This window comes from Lissotriton vulgaris, chromosome 3_1 (genome assembly GCF_964263255.1).
Source record: "Lissotriton vulgaris chromosome 3_1, aLisVul1.2, whole genome shotgun sequence".
Classification (NCBI taxonomy): domain Eukaryota; kingdom Metazoa; phylum Chordata; class Amphibia; order Caudata; family Salamandridae; genus Lissotriton; species Lissotriton vulgaris.
Genome location: NC_141689.1, coordinates 1,730,204,477 through 1,730,217,773, shown reverse-complemented (window position 1 = coordinate 1,730,217,773; position 13,297 = coordinate 1,730,204,477).

Below are 13,297 nucleotides of genomic sequence, written 5' to 3'. Positions count from 1 at the left end.
TCAGGACAGGTGCAATGAAGAGCCTTGAAAGTCAGGCAGCCGATCTTGAAGGCCGCCCTTTGCTCAACTGGCAACCAGTGTAGTTTTTGCAATAGTGGTTTCGCTGATTCCCAATTTGGGGTTTTAAGGATGAGTCTGGCAGCCTGGTTTTGTACGATTTGGAGACGGCGGAGCAGTGAATCAGGGAGTCCATAGTATAGGGAGTTCAAAAAGTCAAGGCGGAAAAATACCAGGGAGATCACAACCTGGACCAATGCCGCATGTGGTAGTAGATGGGCTATTTTGCTAATTTTACATAGTTGAAACATGTTGGAGGAGATCACAGCTCCTACTTGAGCCTTGAGGGAGAGCTCCGCATCGATAATAACCCCTAGGCTCTTTACCGCACTTGCCGGGACGGGGGGGGAGCCCAACTCACTGTGCCAGAATTGAGGGCCCCAGTATGCTGGGCTATTACCAGGAAGGATGAGCTCCGTTTTCCCTGGATTTATTTTCAATTGGTTGTGGTTCATCCACGACTGTTTATGGATCATCACTGCTTGAAAACTTTTGGCGGCATCAGTGGAGTCGAGGGGGAAGATGATCTGCAAATCATCAGCGTAATTGAACACTGTGATATCCCACCTCTTGAGTGAATGAATCAATGGCCGGAGGTATAAATTAAATAATAGGGGGGAAAGGGAGGAGCCCTGAGGGACTCCGCAGGTCGTGGGTGCCCTGGCTGCTGTAAAAGGGCCCAGACAAACGGCCTGTGCTCTGCCAATGAGGAAAGACTCAATCCAATTGAAGGCGGACCCTGGATGCCGGCCTGTCCGACACGGTAGAGAAGGATGTTGTGGTCCACCGTGTCGAAAGCGGCTGACAAATCCAGTAGCACGAGGGCCTGAGGTGACCCTTTGTCAGAATTACCCCTCAAGGCATCCAATACTGCCAGGATAACTGCCTCGGTGGAATGGGCCGGCCTGAAGCCGTCTTGATTAGGTTCAAGATAGCCGGAACTCTCGATGAAATTTGAGAGGCATCGGGTAACATGAGCATCAAGGAGTTTGGATAGATAGGGCAAGAGAGAGATGGGACGATAATTGGAGTGGTCGACAGGGTCCAAACCTGGTTTCTTCAGCAGGGGCACTAAGATGGCCTCTATGAAGCAGCTGGTAGTTCAACAAGGGCAGTATACAGTCCGGTAATGTGAGACAGACGTCCCGGAGGACAGAGGGAAGGCAACAATCGTTAGGGGACCCTGATTTAACAGGAACCGCCAACTCAGCGAGGGAGTTGGAGTTGAGAGTAGGAAACTGATTGAAAAACAGCTGGTTGATGGGGGAAGTATCTGGTAGCCCCACGGGGGGTAAGAGGAGGGATGGAATTCTTGATGTTGACTATTTTCTCAATGAAAAAAGAGTTCAGAGCATCACAGGTCTCTTGAGATGGGGCCTGAGTAGTAAGGATTCTGTCATCCGTGGTGAGCTCATTCATGATTTAAAAAATTTCTTTAGATTTGTTGTCAGCTAATAGAATTCTGTCAGAAATGTGTGTGGATTTAGCTAGGGAAATAGCACCTTTATATTCTTTACGGGCCGCCACGAAGAGCGATCTGTCAGAGTCAGAGTAATTGCGTCTCCAGATCCGTTCAAGCTGACGGACCTTCAATTTCTGTTCTTTGAGGGCACTAGAGAACCATCTATGTGAGTTACTGTATCTGGTGCGTGGAAATTTGGTAAGAGGGGCAAATTGGTCACTGGCCACCTTTAGCCAGTTGCAAATGTCCCCTTCTATTACCTCAACATTGGCATTGATGTTGACGGTAGGTCGAGTCTTGGCCAAGGCAGCGAGAAAGCCTTGGGAGTCGGAAGAACTCCATTTGCGTGATGACCCGCCTTGACCCTGCCACTGACGGTGATGGTGGTATCGATCTGACCAGATGCAGGGAGAAATAACTTGGCAGGATAATACTAACTCATGAGTCCAGATGTGATCGAGGGTGTGACCCTTAATATGAGTGGGCACAGAGATTTGTTGGACAAGGTCAAGGCTAGTTAAAGCTTCGAATAATTCCGTGGCATGAGAGCCAGTTTTCTCATCATTGAACCAGTAATCGAAGACGCCAAAGAGAGCAATTCTGGTGTGATGTGTCATTAAGTTGGCTATCTGTTCAGCCAGGGAAATAGGGAACAAGGGCATAGGATGGGGGGGTCGATACAGAAGTATGATTGTGATGGCACCAACCACTGTTTCTAGACTGATGACAAGATTATCCACCTCTGGGAGAGCTAGAGAAGCCGAGGAGATAAATCTAAATTGTTTCGATATGATGGCTGCCACCCCGCCCCCAATACGACAGAGAGGGCGATCAGCGTGGAGGATGTAGTAATCTGAGGGAAGGGCCGCAAGGTTGTCGGGATGGGAATTGGTGGTAAGCCACGTCTCTGTAAGTAGTAGGATATCAGGTTTTTCCATAGTGAGGAGGATAAAAATGTCTAGATGGTGCTTTACCAAAGAGCGTGTGTTCAAATACAGCACACAAACAGATGTCACACTCCTTGCAGGCCCCACACCGTACTTGCAACTCTCAGGCATGCTAGATACCCTGCGAGCAATGCCGGCGGAGTTAATCCGCCGCACTACACCGGGAGAGAGCGGCTGAAGCGTGGTTTGAAGCTGTTTGAGGGATTTTACTGAATAAGTAAAAAATTGACCAGCATCACTGGCCCCTGGGCCCAGCCTGGCACGGACGGGCGCAGATGGGCTTGTCTTTGGCGCGCCCGCTGCGCCCGTCCGCTGCGCTCCTTGTAAGGGGGGACCATTTTATAGTTGCTGGGGCGGGAGGGTCCGAGCACTAGACCGCTCACCCGATTCACACCCAAGATGGTGGACGCCAAGAAATCAAACCCCAGGCAGTGTCTAATCGGCTGCAGTGGGGTGAAGGAGCAAAGACTGGGTAAGCGCTGAAGTGACTGACAGTCTTATGAATGCCACAAGTTTTAAAACCGAAATTACGTGCAAAACAAAATCAAAGTGCAGTTTTTAAAATATGCAGGCAAGAAATACACTGCGAGCATACAGGTCCCGGCTTCCGCCTCATGACAATCACACACACACACACTATCAATCAGTGCAAGTGCCGAAAGAGGGCTTTTGTAGTTGCTGGGGCGGGAGGGGCCGAGCACTAGACCGCTCGCCCGATTCACACCCAAGATGGCGGACGCCACGAAATCGAACCCCAGGCAGCGTCTAATCGGCTGCAGTGGGGCGAAGGAACAAAGACTGGGTGAGCCCTGGAGTGACTGACAGTCTTATGAATGCCACAAGTTTCAAAACCGAATTTAGGTGCAAATCGAAATCAAAGTGCAGTTTTTAAAATGTGCAGGCAAGAAATACACTGCGAGCATACAGGTCCCGGCTTCTGCCTCAGGACAATCACACACACACACTATCACGATAGCTGCTACTCTGTAATTTTTATCTAATTGAATGTAATATAATTATGACTTTTATATTTGTGCTTTTATGATTGTAAATTTGTAACAATCGAATAAAACTTTGTGAATTGAATTAAATTTAAAGTTTTTTTCTGACTTACCCTGACTAGGATCCTGGTACTTGCTTGGACATGGTGCATAGCTCTGCCAAACAGAAACTTATTTTTGAACACCTTCCTTGGCTGCACAGACCAGGTAGTCCACCCAAGGGGTGTGGCTAGCCTTCTGGGGTGTACACCTCCTGATTACATAATTTCCCAGCTGTCCAGGAGAAAATCTTCCTGGGGGCAGGGAGACGGCTGTTTCCTCCTTTGGGCAGCATGGATGCATATCTGAAGTGACGTAAGCTTTAAAGCTCAACATATTGATGTGCCACTTCACCAGCCATCCTCCCGGGTAGAAAGTTCCCACCTCCATCCCAGCAAGGCCTTTGTATCTGCCTCCTGGCAGTGGTTCAGATTCCTGTCTTGATGGCAGCAGTTGCCAGTCAGGCCAAAGGAAATGCTGGACAACCAGATGGGTAATCTCTAAGGTAGAGATCTGGTTGCAAGGCACATTAGATGTAACATGGTAATTATGTTGGGTTTGATTAATCAAATTGTTTCACAACAAACCATGACCCCTTTCAGTAAGGCCACAATGGAGCTGGCAACCTAAGGGTGCCCGGGTGGGAGCCCATATTATCCAAAAGCCCCCTAAACACTTATAGTAGCCCTTAATGCAAAGAGGCTACTATAGGGGCATATGAGTTTGCACTTTTATGTCCACACATTTAATATTATGAACCCTGACTCCTGGGCTCAGGAGGCCTACCTTAGTGGTAACTGGCATATATTAAAAATAGTTCTGTGACCTTGCCATTCATGGTGAGGGCAAGTCGAGTTTAATCATGCAGTCCAAATGGCAGGACTGCTGTTATCTGTTTAATTGGGTCACTCAGGATGGCACCATCAGTGCTTCAGACCCTGGTGACCCATTTAACTCCCATGTCCTGGGTACCACTGGTACAACTTACGAGGGGTTTATGAGGGGATTAAAGTCCTTGCTGATTGGGGTTGCCAAATCACATACATCATATTCAAGGAGATAGCACTGGCACTGGGGCCTGTTTAGCAGGTTACAGTGCACTTTCAGAGCCATGACCATCAGCATTAGTGCAAAATGTATTAGGGTGACCATACTAAAAGGGCACTTTCCTACACGACCCCCAAGATGAAAGGTGATCAGAAATTAACCTATAACCTGGAAGATCTCATCATCTAAGTTAACAAAACTTGGAAAGGCCTTCTGCATTGGCATGGTCAGTCCCTGGTCTGTGTTCCACTAAATAATCCATACCTTATAGGGAAATGGACCTATTCAAAGACCTTGGTGTTCTGTCCTCTCATCTGCATCAGTCACTGGAGAGGTCTGTGTGTGGTCTGAACCTTGAAATGAGTCCCAAACAAGTATGGTCTCAGCTTTTTCATGGACCAAACCACAGCAATGGTTTCCCTCTCAATGGCACTTCAATGCTGCTCTTTAGATAGGAGTCTCCTGCTGATATTGGCAACAGGTTAATCTTGGCCCTCATCATTTGTTTGTGACAACACTGCCCCAATCCCATGTTCAGAAGCATCTGCTTGGACAATGAACACCAGTCCATAGTCCAGTGCCTTCAGGACAGGTGCTGAACATATATCCTCTTTCATGGTGTCAAAGGCTTTTTGGCATCCTGTGGTCCAGATGACCTCTAAGGCTGCTTCTTGGAGGTAAGCGCAGGTAGTGGGTCCACAATGCTATCATACCCCTTCACAAACCTCATGTAATACTCAGTCAAGGCAAGGAAAATGTTGACTTGGATCTGGGTCTTGAGAGACTCCCAATCTAAAATGGTTTGGATGATTTTGGACTGGAAAGGTTGGATTGTCCTTCACCTACAAAGTGGTACAAGCAAACAACTGACCTCTGCCCTATCTGGCACTTACTGGCCTTGTTAGTTCAGCCTGCCCGCTACAGGGCCCATAGTATGTGCCTCAGGTGGACCATGGACCATGTGATACTCGCAGATGGAACTAAATACAGTCCAGATATGCTGCACTAAAGTTGTCCACACCTGAAATAATGTGATTCACCCACTTTTGGAAAGGTCAATTCTTCAGTCTAAAAGGCATCACTTAAAATTGAAAGTGGCTTTCAGGTGTTGACAAAGTTGACCTCTTCTCCTGTGCTCACTTGGTGAGCCCAATTTGCAAAATACCCCGATTTTAAATCAAAGGCACTCAAGAAAATGACTGCACCCAACATATCAATGAGCTCAGCTGCTCTTGGCATGGGGTGTGCATCTGTTTTTTCTGACTTCATTTAGACCCCTGTAATCCACACAAAAACCCATCTCTAGTTTTCCACCCTTTGAGTGATGTTTGGGGCTCAGTACCACCAGGCTAGCCCAGGGACTGCCAGAGGATTCAATCATCATAGTTCTAGCATCTTGCTCACCACAGCCTTGATGCAGACCTTAACTTGATCAGACAGTCTGTAAATCTTGTTTCTTACGGGGAGGCGGTCACCAGTGTCCACATCATGGAAACACCATGTTGACTGACCAGAGGTCAAAGAAAAGAGCTCAGCAAACTGGTTTAGGACTTGCCTGCAATCAAACTGCTGTTTTGCAATAAGAGAGTCTGCTAAAACAATGCCCTCTACTGAACAATCTTTTGGGTTATTTGACAATAGGTTGGGGAGGGGTTCACTTTCCTCCTCTTAGCCTCCTTCGGTGACCATGAGCATGATTATTTCAGCTCTGTCTTTGTGTGGTTTTAGGTGATTTCCATGGAGGACCCTCAGGGTGCCTAGGTCTACCAAGTAGGCGACTCTCCCTTTTCTTTTCTAAAATGGGATAGGGGCCAGTCCACTTGTCCTGAGGTGCCCTGGGAGCCACATGCTCCAACACCCATACCAGTTGGCCTGGTTGGTACTCAACCAGTGCTGACTTTTGGTCATACCAAAGCTTAATAAGTCTGTTTCCCTGTTTTATGTACTCAGCCAAGTGTGAACGAAAGCCCAGTATATAGTCTACTGTGTGCAGTTTAGACTCTCAGACAGGTATCTCCCAGCCTTTCCTCACCAAACTTAAGGAGCCCCTTACAGGATGGCCAAACAGAAATTGAAAGGGGCTAAAGCCAAATCCCTCCTTAGGCTTCTGTCTGTATGCAAACAAATGGCACAGTAACAGTACATCCATTCTCCTTCTGAGTTTTTGAGGGAGCTCCATTATCATGCCCTTCATGGTTTGTTGATTATCTCAACTAAGCGATTTGTCTGGGGATGATGGGGGTATTTAGCTCATACCACATCCATCCCACATAACATTTTAGGTATACGGACATGAAATTGGTCCCTCCAGTTGTAACCACCTCTATAGGAAACATACAGACATTTAGTCAATTGCCTCTGGTACCTAGTAGCATGTCCACAACTACTAGATTTATTCTGCTCCCAGATGCAGTTTAAGGGTCAAGGGGATCAACAATGTCAGTACCTACATTCTAAAATGGAGTTCCAACCACTGGAAGTGGAATCAAGGGAGCCTTTGGCTTACAGCAAAACAACAAAAGACTAGTAATGGTCTATGTTAGAAAACGAAGACTGAGCAAGAGGACAGAAGCAAGAGTCTTAATGTCAGAGGAACTATGTGTGTAAATGAAAGGAATGAATTCCATAATATGGGATGAATTTCTTTTCATTTACACACATAGTTCCTCTGACATTAAGACTCTTGCTTCTGCCCTCTTGCTTGGTCTTTGTTTTCTAACATAGACCCTTACTAGTCTTTTGTTGTTTTGCTACAGGCTATTTGGGGGTGCAGACTGGTCTTTGTGGTCTCTATATATTCCCCTTGGACCCGTCCTAACTTTCCATGTTACACAGCCTTTGGCTTACACCCTGTCTTGAAACTGGCCTGAAAGGTGAGACAAGAACAACAAAGCTCCATCACTTTTTCTGATATCTGGGGCCAAAAAAAATGGGCAACCAACTTGTCCTAGGTTTTGGTTTGTCCCAGATGTTCGGGGCAGATCATGTACTAAGGTCATAATAAACTCTCTGTACACTAGGGAGACCACTACTCTCCTGCCTGGCCATGGGTCTGCGGTCCCTAGTGTCAGTGTACAAGAGCCCATCCTCCTAGCGAATTCTTTGGTTACCACTGGCAACACCCTCTTCCTGCCTTGTAGATTACTGCCTAAGACCTTGAAGGAATGGGAATTACATTTGCCCTTGGCATAGATCCTCTCTGGAGGGTCCCCCTGCACTTAGGAGTTCTGTGAGGTCAGGCCAGGGTCCTTCGGCTGTAGCTCCCTCCTCAGGCACCAGGGCATATCTCCTACAAGAACAATCCCCCTAGTCCTGTGACCTATTTGAAAGTGAAGTAACAGAGGTATTTCCCTTTCTCTTGTGTTGGGAGGTATCAGCCATTATTTAGGGTTCCAAACTCCCATGACTTTCTTGTTGTGCTGTATGTGCACTCGTTGCCACACGCACCCACTCAAGGAGACCCAGTATTTTCGGCATGTGCCTTTCTTTCCACTTCTTCCCAAGCAGATGTTTCCAAATCATATCCCAGCAGACACTCCACTGTGATGTCAAGAAATATAACTACTTTATTTGGGCCAGTAACCCCTCCCCATTCTAAGCTTACCAAAGCCTTTGGATGGAGCTTAGTCTAATTTTACGCATTGGTTACTTGGTGACTAACACCAGTTATCATTTGGTCTGGGGAGACAAGTCTAGCTGCCACCATAGTGACACTGACATATGTATCTCTCAGAGCCTCTACTTCAGCCCCATTGATATGTGGCCTTTGTCTTTACTTCTTCATGCTTATAAAATAAAGGAACTACATATGCCAGTCAGCCATTTCAGCTGTTTCAGGTGTTTCAGAATGAAGAGCAGTTAAGGGGGAAAAAAGATAGAAACACTAGGAAATGAAAGACAAACCCCAATGATCAGGTCTAGCAACAGCATGCACACATTTAAGCACAAACCTCTAATTGTTAATTGAGTCCTCTCAATTCAGTCCAGCCCAATCCGGAGGCTGTGTCAAAAGGGCACTTTAGTTAAAACGCTTAGTAATATATGCACACTGAGTAATGCACAGCAAAGGATGTACTTAAAAGTGCCACAGTTGTTAGAGGCTTGAACCTTAGAGACCACTGATAATTAGATGGAATGTGAAAGGTAGCGGAGATGGACAGCCGCGTAGATGTTCAGGAGATTCATAAGTCCAACCCCATCCTGGAACGTTTTGAGAATGCAGAGAGTAATGGTATATTGGAGGACCATTACAGATCATCTGCTGTGGAGCCACTTATAACCCCAACGTGTTGCAAACAATATCCTCTGTTTTCAAAATTGCATATAGCTTCCACCGCTATGAGAGCAGACAACCAGTCGCAAACTTTGTTGTTATTCCAGCCAGTTCCGCCCTCTGCCCAGCAACAGGCTTTGCATGCAGAGACTGAACTGCTAGAGGATGGACCCTTTATATTGGTGGCAGTGGGAGGTGAGAGATCCCTTCAGAATGTACAACAGAATCTGGAACTCGGACAGACGGTCAAAAGTATGTTTGAGCTCATCCTCAAGGAGATAAAGGAGGTACTTATGACTCAATCCCAAGAAATTGTGTCTCTACATGCAAGACTGTAAATAATCAAGGAAACAATGGGCAAACTGCCAGAGCAGATGTCAGAGGCTGAGGAGCGGGTTTCCAGCTTGGAGGATAAAATAGGGCTAATTGAGCAGTATATCACACAGATTAAGCAAAGCAAAAAAGCTCTTTAAACTAAACTTCAAGACATGGAGAACTATAACTGATGTTCAAACCTGCATTTAGTTGGGATCACAGAAGCAGGTGAAGGACCCTAAGTATGAGACAGGGTAAAATCCCTACTGAGAAAAGCTATTCCAGAGCTAACAGGAGACCTAACGATTACAAGGGCTCACAAGGTACCCTCTCAGTGCCCCATCAACGCAAAGTATCCCAGTTCAATTTTAGTTAACTTCGCTGATTTTTGAGTAAGAGAGAACATATTGTGGCAATGGGGGGTAATTTAAATGTTTTGCAAATTCCGGAATTAGATTAATCCTTTGGTACATGTAAACAAATCAAGCTTCACATGGAAAAGAAATTAGGGAAATGTATGCAAGGATTGGATTTGATAGGCATGTGGCGGGTAAAATTTCACAATAGGAGAGAATATTCATGTTTTTCAGAGAAATATAAAACAGCAGCAAGATTAGATTATTTTCTTACTTCCAATAATCTAAAAGTAATCAATTGCACATATTCTCAAACCAGATTTTTCGATCATGCATCGGTAAAGTTAGACGTATCAGGGCTTGGGGAACGTAAGCTATCATCAAAATGGTCCTTTGACACAAGGTCATCTCGAGGATGAAGACTGGGGCACGGAAACACAGAATAAAATTAAAAGTTTCTTTCAATGGAATACAAATACAGCTAGGGTAGAACATTTTTGGAAGGCTTTTAAAGCTACTATTCGGGGCTATATAACTACTAAAGATATAGCAGCTAGATGCCTCCGAAACACATTTAAAGCAGAATTAGAAATAGAAGTCAGACGAGAAAATGAACAATATAAAAGGGACAAATATAAATCAACATTAGTGGAAGCACGAAATACGTTGCAAGATTATTATTACACTAAAGGGTACTTTGCAAATTCTGCATATCTCAATAGGGTGTACGAGGAGAGTAAGTTCTCTGGCAGGTTTTTAGCTTGCCAAACAAGAGAGAGCCAGGCACAAAATAGAATTACTGCTTTGGTAGAAAAAGATACACACATTTGTATCACAAATGAAGTGCAGATACAGGAGAAGTTCTTAAAACACTATGAAACATCTATTCAGTTAGACAAGAGGTTGATATGTTAAAACTAAAGTATTTTTTTTAGCAAACTCTCCATTCCAAATCTACAGGCAGGTCAAATTGGGAATATGTTGGTAGATGTTACATTGAAAGAAATGGAAGATGCATTGCAATCTCTGGCTTATGGTAAAGCATGTGGAGTAGATGGATTGCCTGCTGAACTATATTAAAAACTTAATTTAATATTATATTCTGAATAAGTGTTGCTAGTCAATTATATTTTGAAGGGAGGCAAGATACCAACCTTTTTCCGTATGCCAGTAGTAGTTAATTTTCAAAAAAAACATAAAATAAGGAGGACATTAATTCTTATAGGCCTAAAAATCTCTGAAACACTGATTATGAAGTTATAGCCAAATTATTGACGAATATTATAAATAAATGCATGTGGTTAGTTATACATTTAGACAAGTGTAGATTTGTGTCCGGGAGCCAAATATCTTTTAATACCAATTTTTTTTTAGTCGAAGCTTTAGATTATTTTAGTCAAAACACAATTCCAGCAGAGATTATGGTATTAGATGCTGAGAAGGCTTTTGATTTGGTTTTTTGGGAGACAATTTTTTATATCTTAACTAAGCTTGGATTCCCTGATGTATTTTTTAATATAATATCTGAGTTTGATAAAGGGGCTTCAGCACAGATGATTTTCTTTTCTAGCAAACTAGCAAGATTGGCAGTTGTAAAGTTAACAGAGAAACAAGACAAGGCTGTCTTCAGTCACCACTACTTTTAGCTCTTTCATAGAGCCACAAGCCAAAGTCATTAGTTCAAAATGCAATTCAACATCTCTGATCCCAGAAATTACAAATATAAGGTTCTATGCTGATGATATAGCTTTGTTTCTTAGACCCATCTTAGAAGTGGAAAAAATATATTTGGAATCTTCCAACAATACCAGCTAGTGGAGGATATAAAACAAATAAACTAAAGACAGAGATTCTGCTTTGCAATACATCACCTAACACTTTATTAATAACACCTAACACATGGCTTACTGGTCAATACTAGACCTAAGAGGTACCTTGGTATACGTCTCTGAAATTGTAAACGACCTGTATGTTTTAAACTAAGTCCCTTTATTTAATAAGATGAAAGGGCTGTTTTCAAAATTTCATTCGCCTCTTTTAATATTAGGTAGGGCTGCACTGATCCGGATCTTGATTTTAACTCTATGTAATGTTTTATTCTTAGCCACTCCTAATGTAATGCAAATGAAATTTTTTAAAGAAGTGCAAGGAATGTTTTCTACATTTTTATGGGCAAACAAATCACCTAGATTAGCTTTGGACTCACTTTATAGACCAGTAAACGAAGAAGGCTTACGGCTCCCTAATTTGTAAGAATATTATTTTGCGAATTTTGCATGCAACACATAAAGATCAACCAAGTCTTTAAAATAGATATGATGTTTTTTTTTAGATTTAGGTTATTTAGAATATGATTTTTTGCGTTTAACAAAAGCCCCAAAGAAAGTCAGATATCACACGTAAGCAACAACTGTTTCGGCAGATTCCCATAATCAATGGAGTAACACTGCTATCAGATGTATACATAGGGGAGGATCCCTTGATATATTTTAAATGCAATGTCTAAATGGATGAGCAACGGCTATGGAAAAATATGGGACTTTTTGGAGTTGAATTGGGAAAACTATAATGAAATAGAGCCCAGTATTAAATATTGTTAAAAAAAGATGCAAGTTTTCTATATGAAACTTAGCCATTTTTTTTTAGAAATTAAACCCTTACACATAAGTGCAACTATAACATTTATTGAGGAGCTGATATAATCTAAAACAAATAAAGCAATTAGTGTCTAGGTTTCACTCCTGCGTAGCCAGGGGATGGATAAACTTTAGGGAAAACCCCCCCAAAAAATGGAAGTTGAAATAAGGCCTCCAGATATCTATTGCAGCTTGGGATCAGATTAATGAGTTAAATGCTTTTTATTGAAAGGGGCCAATTTACGATGTATGCAATTTTATACTAAATGGCTCATATATAGAACCCCTGATTTCCTCCGTAAATAAATCCACAGGTTTCAGCAACTGTTTTTGCTGTAATATGGAAGGAGGGGGGAATTGGACACATACTATATGGGGCTGCCCAAAGTTGAGTACGTTTTGGGACAAAATGAATCGTTATTGCACTGATAAATTGAAAATAAAGAAAACGTTGGATGCTCAGAGAGCAGTTTTTGGATACTCACCTGATTTAAAATTTAACCTGCTGCAAAAATAACGATTATACACTGTGACCTTATTAGCAAAAACTGTAATACTACAAAGGTAGCGGTCCAATGACATTCTGACTTTCAACACCTGCAGTGTAAACCTAATAGGAGTAATGGGAGTAAGAAAAAAGATACACATAAGGTCAAGGCTGCATAGGACATTTTTAAAGTTATGGGAGATTCTTGGCTAAGGCGTTTCTCTTTATGTGAAATCCTAAAAATTAATTACACTAAATGTGGTTTTACTTAAACATATTGGATTGTGTATAAGAATTATGTGTTATGTTTCCAATGTTTTTCGATGCTCTTATGTATGTAGGTCTTTATGGATATAATTAACTATTTCAATAAAAAACTTTTTTTTAAAGTAATATAGCCAATCAAGTGTCCACCTCATTGCCTTTTATCAAAGCTTTCTAGTGCCTTGCCTGAAGAGTCTACACAATTCAATAATGTATGGTTTCAACCTTTATGGATGTCCCTAAATGTCACTCTGTACTCTTCTGTGGTGAGTCTAAGGACTTCTATCAAGGTCTCCGTCATATGCTGATAGGATCCTCATTAAGGGTCACAAGGCTATCTCTGCCCTGAACTGAGAACAGCTCACACAATAGAGAGCCCCAGTGCTGCTGACATATCCTTCTCATTTTGCAGG